Below are 15,290 nucleotides of genomic sequence, written 5' to 3' on the forward strand. Positions count from 1 at the left end.
AACATCATTCCACGTTGTAGCTGGGAATTCTCGAAGGCTTTCCTTTAGTCTCCTCGTAGCTTCCGAGCTTTTTTCATTCAAATTGCTTGTGAAAGCTATAGCTGCCCAGTTATCAGGTACACGCGGCAATGTTATTCTTTCGCGTTGAAATCAGTCCACGAATTCTCTAAGCAATTCTAAATCTCCTTGCTTAATTTTGAAAATATCCTCCATTATTTTTCCACTTTTTGGGCTCCCGAGTGTGCTTTGATGAAAGAATATGCAAGCTCAGCAAAAGAATTTATAGAATTTTCAGGTAAAAGGGAATACCACGTTAGTGCTCCTTTGGTGAGTGTTTCACCAAATTTCTTGACTAATACCGATTTGATCTCCTACTTAGTCAAATCATTGCCTTTTACGCCCGTTGTAAATGCAGTCACGTGGTCCCGTGGGTCTGTTGTTCCATCATACTTTGGAATATCAGGCATTTTGAACTTTTTTGGAATTGGGAGTGGGGCAGCACTCGGCTTCCAGGGTTGTTGCGAATATCTGTCCATGTCTACCCCTTTGATTATGGGCGGCACCCCGGGTATCTGCTCTATGCATTCACTTTGCTCCTTGAGCTGTTTCTACAAGGTTAGTACTAAATTTTGTAAATCAGAATTAATTACATTACCTGGTTCTCTCTCCTGCGATTCACTGAGGGTTCCACCACTACCTGAGTTAACAAGCCCGGAACGAGGGTTTTCTATAGTGTTATTATACGGAGAAGGTGTGGGTGTTGCAACAGGTAACTGGTTAACAAGCGCTTTAACAGCTTTGTTGACCTAAGCAGTAATTAATTTCTGCAGAGCATCATCAACAGCTTCAACATTTTCAAATTGAGCATACTCGTTATTTGAGATCCATCGGGAGTACCCTCACGAGATTGCCGTGGAGAGTCCTGCGGAGTAGGAACTTGAATGTTAATGTTCTGTGGGCCTCCCTGACTTTGTTGGTTCTCTTGGTTTCCTGGGGTGTTGTCATTGTTATTCGACATAATTGACGTAACAGGAAAGGTTAAGTGAAAAGAAAATAGATTATCAGATTTCCGGTAACGGAACCAATTTGTTTAACCAAAAAATAGAATTTCAGTCAAAGCTAGAATTTAGAAGAACGCGGGTTACTGATAATCAAAAGAATATGTAGAAGAGAATAATTTGGAATACCAGAATGTAATTAGGCGAAAAACAAGTGAATCAGATTGTATTTCAATTGTGTCTGTCCTTACAAGTGTGACTAGATACCTCCCTTTTGTAGGTGTCTTGAAGATATGCGTTTCCTTCAAATCATAATGAGGCTATTATGAATAATTAAAAACATTGAATGCTACGTTACACAATCATTGTAATTAATACAAATTCTTTAACGTATCTGGTATTTAATGCCTATCGAATTCCGTATCTGCGCTCTTTATTATGGTCAGATCCGTTCCTTTTGATAAATGATCTAAATAGGTACGGGCGCTGAATCCTTCAAATGTCCTTCCGTGCCTCTTCCTTTGCCTTTGCTCATTTCTATTGCTGCCCGTGACTCTTGACTAATTATAATTCTTTGACTATTTGACCAGTCCACGTGTCTCAACATACATAAATTCAATTTTTTCCAATACACCCCCAACTCACGGGATTTAAAACTACGACCTACACTCGTAGGATTTCAGCTTCCTACTAAGCAAACTTCAAATTACAAAATATTATAATCTTGGAATTAAACTCTTAATCCCTCACTAACTTGTAATAACTCTATTACAAGTTCCTTTGTAATAACTATATTACAAACCTTACAACTCGATTAACTCTAGCAAAGATACAAACACAAGGTTTATGGTTTTACAAAAGATTTTCTATACAATGCTTCTAACTATGCTAAGTAGAAATTATAAGTAAATCACTTTAACAAAGGTGCAACACAACTAAGGACATATAATGACTTAATACAGAAAACTGGTCCTTCGTTATGCTGTTATCTATTCTTGAAGCTTTGAAAATTACTTGCAAGATTGCCACACACTTGAGAGAAAGCTTGATCAATTTTGGATTGTGCAAGTGACTTGTTTTTCCTTTGCTTCAAGTTAATATTACCCAAGTGATGTCACTTGGATGATGCAAGCATATTTGGTACAAGGGCATTCCCCATAAAGTGATTGCTGCATTGTTTGCCTTGTTGCATGTATGCAGAGGAATAGTTGCAGTAGCTTTACAACTATGGGGAGTTGACTTGGTACAGTCAGCAAGGGAACTGATGTCTAACTGTTTCCTCTATGGTTTCTTTGACTCTGAATTATTAAAACATGTCCCGACTTGAGACTTGTTGTTTTTGAGCACTTTGAGGATGAGGAACAAGTTCCCCATCTAATTATTATCAGTTTGTTTGTTACATCATCAAACATAACAAGACAGATAACGTATCAAACTTCTAACAACACTGCCCCAAATACATAAACATCAGACTGTTGTGTCACCAATCACCATAAGATGCGATTGTTTGTCTGTAAGGTTGTTATCAAGCTCCAAATTAATTAAAAATCAGCTAGAAAATCAGACAAGTAGTGCATTAGTTTTTTCTAAAGCAATGCTAACAACAATTGAAGTTGTATGTATTGAACTTTACTTTGTAGAGGGACTGTTAAGAGCTTAGTTAATTATTGTATACTTAGCCTATTGTGTAGTTAGTTGAGTTAGCTATTAGTATAGTGATTGTAGGTGGTATGACAGCTCAAATCGTTAGTTAATGGGTCAGATAGATATTTTTTTCTTTTTCTTTACTCATTCCGCACGTGTATATATTAATTGGTACTAAAGAAATGCCATGATGGTCTCACAAATCACTTTACTTTTCTCCCTCTGAGTACTATGCTCTTCTTCCATGAGTATGGCACATAATTTTCTAGAAGGACTCCATAAAAGTCAAATTCAAGCTCAATCTTTGTTATACTATTGTATCTTAGATATGGTATCAGAACCACTTTTATTTTTCTGTTTTTTGATATCTTCATCTTAATTATGTCATGTGAATGTTGGAGTTAAAGAGTTACTAAATATTAAAACAGTTATATTCTTTTTGAAACAGGCTAAAAAAAAAAAGTAAGTTGCATAAATTAAAACGGGTAATATCAATATCCATCGATGTCTACCCTAAAGATAAAGACATAAGAACTACTTATACTAGGTTCCACGCTTCTAAGCAAAATACTAAAATACCCTCTACACTAAGGCCTAGATGACATTGCTTTGGATTTGGGCCTCGATTCTATTCAATTGGACTCCTAGATGTCTTGAACTTTGGTCCTCTCCTTTTATACCTCCACTTTAGCATGTTATGGTCTTCAAGCCTTCTTGAGTTGATCTCTTAAGGCTTCTTAAACTCTTGAAGAAAGTTGTGAAGCTTCCAATTTATTTTCTGCATGTGCAACTAGCACCTTCTGTCAAATGTTTCATTTCAGATTGTATCTAATCATATATGAGGGAACACCATTTCCATATTAACATCTATATTTAATATGACACTCATCTATCACGATCCAAACTTGGACGGATCATGATAGATACTTAGTGAGTCACTACACATTAGTAACACTCATCTACATAATCTGTTCTGTTATAAATATTTATAATAAATGCGGATTAATAACCTAGAAATTGTTATAAATATATGATATAAACAATTAAATCATAATTAACAAATATTTATTTACACCAATGGTGTAAGTGTTTAAGTTAACTCCTACTTTTTTAAATGTAAGAAAATATCAAATACATACGAGATAAAACTCATAATTACAATTATTTTTTGGTGAAATGAGAAATCTTTATTAATTACCAGCACAAAAATTTACAAGAATTCCCTCCCATTGCTGCCCTTCCTACTCTATCCTCTAAACTGTTTTGACATATTATTCCTATCTACTGCTAGAAGCAATAACTCATATTTACAATCACTCACGGTATTTTTATGTTGGGAATAAACACCCTACAAAAATAATATTCACGGTAATAAAAGCGGAATAATAACGTAGCACCGAGATACGGTAATTAACAAGAATAAAAGAGTAACAACGACACCAAGATTTTTACGTGAAAAACCCTTTTGAATAAGGGAAAAAACCACGGCCCTGAGAAGAGCAACTGATATCACTATAGCAAGGAATTTTACACTTTGTAGGTCCGAGTAAAATACTCAAAAGACCACTACAAAACTCAAAAGAAATAACCCTCTTTTGATATTCCCACCTCACTACAATATCACCCACTCTCTATTTTTCTCACAGACTATTTTGTTATACCTTGTCTGTGAAACCTCACTCTTTCTTTCTAACTATCAGATATATTTTTCCTCTGAGATTGGTGTATAAAATGAGAGCCGAAGTTCTCCTTTTATAGGCAGAGCCTCGCCTACTACATTTGACATTGCCTTCTGCACGCCTACCGAATTTGACACAAAAAAGAAAGAAACGTGGGCTGCTGCTAATCAAGGAAGAACGTTTTCTTCCTTGATTTATGGGATGGACCTCACAAACCTCCCCCTCCAGTCCCATTCACCTGAAGGAGGTAACGCTGGAGGTTCTAGCTTGAGTGTATGCCGACAAGTTCTTTGCATAGCTCAAACTTGTCTCTTGGTACTACTTTGGTCAGCATATTCGAAGGATTCTCACTTGTATGGATCTTCTTTACCTGCATAGACCCATCCTCGATCCTTTTTAGAATCCAGTAATATGTTACGTCGATATGCTTCGTCCTTGCATGATGCATGGTGTTTTTACTCAGGTCTATTGCACTTTGACTGTCACAATAGACGATATACTCCTTCTGATGCAATCCAAACTCTTGAAGGAACCTTTTGAGCCATACCATCTCTTTGCCAGCTTCAGTAGTGGCAAAATACTCCGCTTCAGTTGTAGAGAGTGCGACACACTTCTGCAACCTCGACTGCCATGATATAGCCCCCCCTGAAAATGTAAACAAACATCCAGTAGTGGATTTTCTATTATCAATGTCACCTTCCATATCAGTATCTGTATAGCCCTTCAGGATTGGATCCGATACTCCAAAGCACAAACAATCTCCTGTGGTACCTCTTAGGTACCTGAGTATCCACTTGACTGTTTCCCAATGTTCCTTTCCAGGATTTTCAAGAAACATGCTGACAACACCAACTGCGTGAGCAACATCAGGTCTAGTGCATACCATTGCATACATCAAGCTTCTGACTGCTAAAGAATAAGAAACTCTACCCTTGTTCCCTTTCTCCTCCTTTGTTATAGGATACATCTTTTTGCTCAACTTTAGATGACTAGCAAGAGGTGTGCTAACTGGCTTAACATTCTTCATGTTGAAGCGTTCTAGTACACGTTCAATGTACTTCTCCTGAGATAGCCACAACTTTCTACTTTCTCTCTCTCGAACTATCTTCATCCCTAGAATTTGTTGTGCTGGGCCAAGTCCTTCATATCAATGACTTGGACAAATCTCTCTTCAACTTTGCGATCAACCCTTTGTCTTTTCCTACAATTAACATGTCATCCACATACAACAACAATATAATAAAGTTATTCTCAAAAAATCTTTTGAAGTATACACATGGATCAGAATAGGTCTTTAGGTATGTTTGACTTTTCATGAATGAGTCAAACTTCATATACCACTGCCTTGGTGCCTGCTTCAATCTATAAAGACTCTTATTCAATTTGCACACTATGTGTTTCTTTTCAGCTACTTCAAATCCTTCTAGCTGCTCCATATAAATCTCCTCTTCCAAATCTCCATGAAGAAATGCAGTTTTCACGTCCAACTTCTCCACTTCAAGATCTAGGCTAGCTGCTAAGCTCAAAATTGTTCGAATAGAAGTCATTTTGACAATAGGTGAGAAAATTTCGTCAAAATCAATACCTTTCTTCTGTTCGAAGTATTTAACCACCAATCAAGCTTTGTATCTGACCAGCTTGCCATTTCCATCTTTCTTGAGATTAAAGACCCATTTGCATTTGAGTGGTCTTTTATCCTTTGGAAGTTCAACCAGCTTGTACGTGCCATTTTTCTGTAGAGATTTCATCTCTAATTGCATGGCTTTCATCCACTGGTTCTTTTCTGGATATGACAATACCTCCTTAAGACTTTCTGGCTCCCCCTCATCACTGATGAGGACATACTCTGTGGAAGGGTACCTGCATAACTCTACCCTTGGCCTCTATGATCTCTTCAGAGGTTGAGGTTGTTCTTCTTTCTGAGTGGGGTGTTACACTTCCTCGACACCTTCATCAAGTTGCTCCCCCTGCTCAATAACCTCACTAGGTTTCTCCCCCTGCTCGGCAACCTCATCGGTCGTACTTTCTGCACTTGTGGGATTGTTAGAAGTAGAAGGAATAGTAACAAGGTTAGGAATTGTATTATTCTTCGCCTTTTCTGACATATCAGCAGCAGTTCCAACTTTACTTTCTTGGAAGACTACATCTCTGCTTCTGATGACCTTCTTCTTTACAGGATCCCATAATCTGTGCATAAACTCTTCATCTCCATATCCGATATATATACAGGGAACAGATTTATCATCTAGCTTTGTTCTCTACTCTTTTGGTACATGTACAAAAGCTCTACAACTGAACACCTTCAGATGTGAGTACGACACCTCCTTGTTGGTCCAAACTCTCTCTGGGATGTTAAACGCCAACATAACTGATGAACTCCTATTGATTAGGTTACAGGCTGTCTGAACTACTTCACCCTAGAATGACTTAGGCAGTTTAGCCATTCTGAGCATGCTTCTCACCTTCTCCACAATGGTGCGGTTCTTCCTCTCGGCTACGCCATTGTGTTGTGGGGTTCCAGGAACTGTCTTTTCATGTCTGATCCCATGACTTGAACAGTACTGTTTAAATTCCCTTGAAGTGTACTCACCTCCATTGTCACTTCGGAGATGCTTTAGCTTTCGACCCGTCTCCCTTTCTACTAGAGCATGAAACTTCTGAAAAACTTGAAACACCTGATCTTTGGTTTTCAAAATATAAACCCATATTTTCGTGAAGCATCATCAATAAAATTAACAAAATATTTGTTACCGCCCATTGATTCAATTTCCATTGGGCCACAAACATCAGAATATACTAAATCAAGTATATTCAATTTTCTTTCAGACGATGTCTGAAATGACACTCTATGCTGCTTACCAAATAAATAGTAGTCACAAGGTTTTACCTTTGGCATAAGAAATGAGTGATTTCTTGGCAAGAATCTGCAATCCCTTCTCACTCATATAACCCATTCTTATGTGCCACAAATCTGCAGAAATCTCATCTTGTGTCGCGTTCGATTCACCTTGGCATATTCCTGCATTTGTCCTGTATAACGTGCCACGAGCAACTCCCTTTGCAATTACTAATGATCCCTTAGTGAGTCTCCACTTTTTATTGGCAAAATAGTTCCCGTATCCATCTCGATCTAAAGCAATTCCCGAGATCAAGTTCATCCGCAAATCAGGTACATGTCGCACATCCTTTAGAACTAATGTGCATCCGACATTTGTCTTGATACAAATGTCACCAATCCCCGCAATCTTTGAGTAACTTGTGTTCCCCATTCTTACTGTGCCGAAATCACCTGCTACATATCTGCAAAAAGGATCTCTTACCGGTATGGCATGGTAAGATGCCGTTATGTCAACCACCCATTCCGACTCTGGACCTAACAGGTGCATGCATTCCTCATCCTCATTTATAAAGAGGACAACATTATCATTGTTTTGTACCATGACGGTTGTGTTGTCGTCATTCTTCTGGTCACTGATTTCACTTTGGCACTTCCTTGGATTTGGGCAATCTCTTTTGAAGTGACATGGTTGATCACAGTTTTAGCAATTTTTGGCTCTTGATTTGGATCGGTTCTTTGACTTCCCACGAGCTCCGGATCTACCATAGTTGCTCGAACTCGTTTGATAACTCCTGCCTCTACCTTCTGTGATGAGAGCCTGTCCTTGATTTTCAGGCTTCTTTTGCTTCTTCTCATTGAGTAGAAGAGCCGATGTGACATCTTTCAACTCAATAGTAGGTTTACCGTGCAGGATGGTTGTTGCCAAATTATCGTACGAAGATGGTAACGAGTTCAATAGCAAGATGACTTTATCTTCTTCCTCGATTTTCACTCTGAGGTTGGCAAGCTGTGTGATCGGTCCATTAAACACATTTAAATGTGACAAAAAATTCGTACCTTCACCCATGTATAAGGCGTATAACTTCTTCTTCAGGTACAATTTATTTGTCAACGTTTTGGACATGTATAGGCTTTCCAACCTTGTCCAAATTCCACGTGCAGTTTCTTCATCAATGATGTTATTTACCACATCATCTTGTAAGTGCAACCTGATTGCACTATCAGCTCTTTCATCCAAGTCAGCCCAATCCTCAGCTTTCATGGTATTAGGCTTTTTGGCATCAGCATCTAGTACCTTGTGTAATCCTTGTTGGATGAGCAGATCCCTCATCCTTCTTTGCCATGTTGAAAAATTGTTATCTCCGTTGAATTTTGCTACCTCGTACTTTACACCGGACGTTTTTATTTTTTACCGAGTATAGTACTACCGACAGTTAATAGTATTTCAATGAACGACCAGAACCTGTGCTCTGATACCAGTTGTTGGGAACAAACCCCCTACAAAAATAATATTCATGATAATAAAAGCAGAATAATAATATAGCACCGAGATACGGTAATTAACAAGAACAAAAGAGTAACAACGATACCAATATTTTTACGTGGAAAACCCTTTTAAATAAGGGAAAAAACCCACGGCCCTGATAAGAACAATTGATATCACTATAGCAAGAAATTTTACACTTTGTAGGTCCGAGTAAAATACTCAAAAGACCACTACAAAACTCAAAAGAAATAACCCTCTTTTGATATTCCCACCTCACTACAATATCACTTACTCTCTATTTTTCTCACAGACTATTTTCTTATACCCTGTCTGTGAAACCTCACTCTTTCTTTCTAACTCTCAGATATATTTTTTCTTTGAGATTGGTGTATAAAAGGAGAGCCGAAGCTCTCCTTTTATAGACAGAGCCTCGCCTACTACATTTGACATTGCCTTTTACACGCCTACCGAATTTGACACAAAAAAGAAACGTGGGCTGCTGCTAATCAAGGAATAAAGTTTTCTTCCTAAATTTATGGGATGAACCCCACATTTTATACTTTCAAAACATAGCAATAAAAGTTTATAAAACCTCAAATAAACTCACAAAATTAATGATTTTAAATCTCCTCTTTCTTCTTGTCTTCTTCCTCAAAATTTTCAAGCACCACACCGATGGCTTCCTCAACTTCTTCTCTCTATTTTCTTTTCCTTACACCAAAAACTCCTTTGCCTAATTAACTTTGGGGCATTTACATTTATACCTGTTTTTTGGATCACATCTTAACTTATACATGCTTTGTAAAAACAATTACAAACATGCCCACTTTTCATGTAACTTCGGCATACGGGCCGGAAGTAGCAAAGACAATCACGCAAACTTTAGCATTCAAGTAGACGGGCTTGAAGTAGCAAAAATTGTTGAAAGTATTGGCTGAAATTTTTGTTGTAATTGTTGAACTTAAGCATTCTAGTAGCTGAAGTTTTGTTCTCTATTTGCTGAACTTCAGCATGTTTTAGCTGAGGTTTTTCGCGTAACATCAGGCATACGATCTGTAGCAAAAGGCAATCACGCAAACTTCAGCATTCTAGTAGACGGGCCTGAAGTAGCAAAAATTGCTGAACCAAATGTTGGTTGAAATTTTTGTTTGTAATTGCTGAACTTAAGCATTCTAGAAGCTAAAGTTTTGTTCTCTATTTGCTGAATTTCAGCATGTTTTAGCTGAAGTTTTATTCTATATTTGCTAAACTTCAGCATGTTTTAGCTAAAGCTTTGTTATATTTGTGATGAACTTCAGGGCTAAAGTTTGTTTTGTATTTGCTGAACTTCAGCATTTTAGGAGCTGAAATTTTTGTTTATATTTCTGCTGAACTTCAGCATTTTTAGAGCTGAAGTTTTAAAACAACAATGACAAGTTGTAATTAAGATCTAGTTGCTATAATGGAATTATCAGGAAATTCAGCATTAAGAAGAACCATCTTTAATTCTTTTTTGGGGGAATGAAATTTTAGATGTACTTAACGCAAAATTCATACCTTAGTGCTAAATCACTGTGTATTTCATATTCAATCAATAATATTGACACAGAGTCAAATGTGTTTGAGAGAGAAAAGAAGAAGAAGAAGAGGAAAAGAAAGGAGGAAGAAAGGAGCGCACATGTAACAGGAAGAAGGAGGCATCTGAAGTTGTAAAAATTAGGGTATATGTTAAATAGTTTTAAAAATATGGATATAGGTTAAATGGGGGTGACCAAATAGGGCGCTCCGTGCAATTTTTACATTAACTTCTTTCTTCATTTCTTTGAAGAGCCGCTATTAAAGATCCATTTTAAGCTTTAATTCAAACTTAAAATTCTTTTTTAATTATTTTTGTGTGTGTGCTTGGTATTTGTTGAAACCCCAGGAAAAAAAAAGATTGGTCTTGACTTTTCAAAATTTTGGTAGTATTGAATAAACATCAAACTCTAGGAGTAAATTTCATGGGTGGTCATTCAACTTTGTGTTCACCCAATTTTGTACTCTAAATGTCACTTTTTTTTTGTTACACAAAAATTATTCTACTTTGCTCTATTTATTACAAAAGTCACCTACTTTAAATATTATAGTCAAGACCAATATGATGAAAGTGATTATTCTAATAACTAGAGTATAATAAAGTAATTTTTGTGTAACAAAAGAAAAAAAAAGTGATTTTTGGATAATGAACACATTGAATGACTTTTAGTCTTTTAGGTAACAAAAGAAATAAATGTGATTTTTGGTAATGAACACAAAATTGAATGATCACCCGTGAAATTTACTCCAAACTTTAGCGCAAATTAAATTGTAGCTACAGAGATGGACTCCAGATATGGTTGAGTCATTGGATAAAATAAAATTCAAGGATATACATGGCTCAAGCTCTAGGTCTACCATTACATTTTTGGTTAGGGAGTTTTTTTTACCTCCCTGCCCCCATAGCAAATTTTTTTTTTACCCGTCTCGTCCTTGCATAAACCCACACCGCTCCACCTTGCAATTTTTTTTTATTTTTACGTTTGTAATGAATAATGTTTCTTTGTTAGAATGTAGTTTTACCATATTCCAACTAAATTTAACTGATTATGTTTTTCATTAAAATAATTTTCCAGCGATTACTTATATTTTTGTGTATGATCAATTTGAGGGGAAAGAAATATTACTGGTTGGTTTGACTTACTTCGTGACATACACACTGCCGTGTGCTACGCATGCATGTGCCACTTAGAAATGGCAGACTTGTGAAACTGAAATACTTTTATATAGATCTTTTTTTTTTGAAATGTAACCACAAACTAATACTCAAGCATAAATGCTCTTTATTACAAGTATTTTTCTGAAATCTTCAAGAAAACAGAGAAGAAAATCTCTCAAGACTTAGACTATTTCCTCACTAATCTCTCCTTCTCGTTAATTTCGTTGTTCTGTCTGTTCCTCCACCATGTGAGCAGCGTCTTTAGCGTTTTGGAGCTGGAGGGTCGCTGGATGTTGGAGAAGGAAAGGGAGCAGCGGCAATGGGTGTCGTTGGTGTTGAGGGGGGTGTAGGCTGGCGGTTTGGGGTTGCTGCGACTGGTTTTGGTTAAGGGGTGTTGTTTGGTTGTGTGTGAAGGCAGAAGAAGATGAAGGTCTTCAAGGGTACCGCTGGGAGCTCTCTAGGGTTTTTGGTTAGAGTGTAATTAGATAGATATATGTGGGTGGAAATTAGTTTTGACCATTGGATGAAAGGGATTGAATGGCTAGGATTAAATTAAAAAGAGCTGATGGGTTAAAGGGTCTTGGGCTTCATATTTGGGTCTTAAAATTGGACTAAAAGAAAAATATCCAAACCTTAGCTAAATAACTTTTAATATAAGCTAAATATACTACATATTGCAAAAATCTATCTAATTAATTAAACTAAATTATATATAAAATATGAAACTATTTTTTTTTATATTTTTCAAATGTCAAACTAAAATAATAACAAGATTAGATTAAAATCATTGCAAAATTAAGATAATACTACTAACCAAAATACTAATATCCTTGGAAATAAAGTGTGACTATTTTTGTATATTCGAATTTTATGTAAGGTAGATAACTAAAAGTAACAAGATAAAATATCAATAACCTAAATAAAAGAAAATATCTTTGTAATTTTTATTTTTGTGACAAAATAAATGAAAAATAATTAAAACTAGGTGAAATAGCGATATTAGGCCTAAACTAAATATCTAAAAGCTAAAATGAGTAAAAACTCGGGGAGGGTCAAAAGTTACATGTCTATAGCTGCCCCTCTTTGACGGTAAACACGAAGAGTTTTCAGACAAAGAACGACAAGATGGGTTTTTTGACCCGACCCTTATTTAAAGAGACCAAAAATTAAGAGAAAGGAAGAGAATGTGACCGAGCCCTGGTATCTGAGCTGCCTACATATCCTTGGCAATAAAGGAATCAGGCACATGTAGTTCAGAAGTGAATGAGGTGATGAAGTATAGTGAGGTGGAGAGTCGGTCGAGGTGCCGTTCTGTTGAGGTTCCGGTCAGCGGTCTTGTTATTACACCAAAATCAAAAAATGAAAAAGACTAACTAAGCCTGTCAACTATGAGTTACAAGATTCCTATCTATAATTCTTCTGAAGCTTGATCTCGAGTCTTCAATGGTTCTTCATGCAGACTTTAGACTTGAACCTTGACGCTTGCTAGCTGTAGGTACTAGTTCATTCTTCTTCAGCTTTTTCGGATCAAGACCAGACATGTAGCGCTCGTGACTTCAACCATGTCTTGAGCAGTTCACATCTTTTTTCTGCTTCTACACCTACATTTTTTGGATTTTTTTTCTTTTTCTTTTTTTTTGGATTGAGACTACTTCTGTTGGTCATCTCGGACTGTTGACTCGTATTCTTGCCGCGAGCTTCTGCTACTTCTAACTTGAATTGGATTCTGAAATGACTTCCTTTGTTCTTCAGGTGGGAGTCTGATTGCTAAAACTTAAATTGTATTCCCTTGTTCTCTAGGTGGGCGCTTGATTGCCAAAACTTGAATTGTATTCCCTTGTTCTCTAGGTGGGTGTCTGATTGCCAAAACTTGAACTGTATTCCCTTGTTCTCCAGTTGGGCGCCTAATTGCCAAAACATGAATTGTATTCCCTTGTTCTCCAGGTGGGCGCCTGATGCCAAAACTTGAACTGTATTCTCTTGTTATCCAGGTGGGCGCCTGCAATCAAAACAACAAAACAAACAAAATTTTCTGTCCGAGTTTGTACTAGGAAGACTTGTGAGTTGTTAGCAAAACTGTAAATCACCTATGTTATTGATGCAATGATGAGAGTAAAACTAAAGACTTGATTAGGATGTATGTATCCTGTGAATCAAACTAAGAATACTTGACTAACAAGTGCATCTGCTAAGAATAGAACCTGAATGACCCAGACTAGGAAGTGCGTCTCCTAAATTTAAGATTGAGCTTGCGGAAAACTATAAACTAAGCTTGACTAAAGTAAAAACTAACCATATTCTCCAGGCGGGACCCCTGATTTCAAGAAAACTAAAGATTAATAACTTAAGAAAACTAAAAATCTATCAGAGGAGAAAAGTAATCAGACTAGGTTTTCTATCTTAGGAGATAAATTCATCAGACTAAGATTTCGATCCTAGGAGAAAATTCAATAGACTAGGTCCTTCTTTTTTGTTATCCTAGAAGAAAGATTCATCAGACTAAGATTTCGATCCTAGGAGAAAATTCATCAGACTAGGTTTTCTATCTTAGGAGAAAAATTCATCAGACTAAGATTTTGATCCTAGGAGAAAGTTCATCAGACTAGGTCTTTCTTTTTATCTTAGGAGAAAAATTCATCAGACTAAGATTTTGATCCTAGGAGAAAGTCCATCAGACTAGGTCTTTCTTTTTATCTTAGGAGAAAAATTCATCAGACTAAGATTTTGATCCTAGGAGAAAGTTCATCAGACTAGGTGTTTCTTTTTATCTTTGGAGAAAAATTCATCACGCTAAGATTTTATCCTAGGAGAAAATTCATCAGACTAGATTTTCTATCTTAGGAGAAAAATTCACCAGACTAAGATTTTTATCTTAGGAGAAAAATTCATCAGACCAAGATTTTATCCTAGGAGAAAATTCATCAGACTAGGTTTTCTATCTTAGGAGAAAAATTCATCAGACTAAGATTTTTATCTTAGGAGAAAATTCATTAGACTAGGTTTTATATCTTAGGAGAAAGATTCATCAGACTAAGATTTTTATTGGGAGGAAAATCCATCAGACTAGGACTTTTTATCCTAGGAAGGAAAATGTGAAGAGCAATGACAATATTTTATGCACACTAGCAAGGTAGATAAAGGCAAAGATTTGAGAAACTTCCCTTTGTCGGCTCTTCTCTTTTTTTTTTTCTAAACCAACTTGCTTGCACTGCTTTGTTCCTGTTTCAAACAAAGAAAACTTGTGAGTTTAAAATATGGTGGCTAGTTTGTGGCATTGATTACGAGGGCTATTTCTCTTGCACTTGTCACGATCAACTTGGATTTTAACTTGGAAGACAGTGCTTTCTATCAACTACCCTTTTTCTTTCAACCTTTATCACAGAAAACACCTCCGCTTCATTCGATCCCAATATCCTCTATCTGATGCATTTGCTCATGAATTGACAATTATCGAACCTTTGCATTTCACATGAATCTCAGAGCATGTTGATTGTTACCAACTTAGTGTGTATACTGTTCTTTCCTGACTTATGCTACTTTGATGTGCTAGCCAAATTTCGTTTTGTGCAATGGGAAAGCTGGTAGGAAATTTTGAAGTCATTTCTCACTTGTTCTGACCAAACAGACTTAGGAATGGACTCAAACAAAACAAGAGGAACAAAATAAGGGACAAGGGAAAAAGGTGATACCTTACAAGAAAATTACAAAGTAGAAATTTATCAGATGTGGATACCAACTCTAGTGACCATGACATGCACCTTTGGATTAAGTGGCCTAATCTCTCAAGCAAGTCTAATATTCAACCTTGTTGTACCTCTTCGCTGTGAAACTGGGCTGGAACACTTCAATTGTCCCATCTGATCCACAATCCACAGTCGACTTATAGTGCCCTGAAGGGTATTCACCATCAAACCTCTCTCGTTTTTTTGCT

Source organism: Nicotiana sylvestris, chromosome 2 (genome assembly GCF_000393655.2).
Source record: "Nicotiana sylvestris chromosome 2, ASM39365v2, whole genome shotgun sequence".
NCBI lineage: Eukaryota > Viridiplantae > Streptophyta > Magnoliopsida > Solanales > Solanaceae > Nicotiana > Nicotiana sylvestris.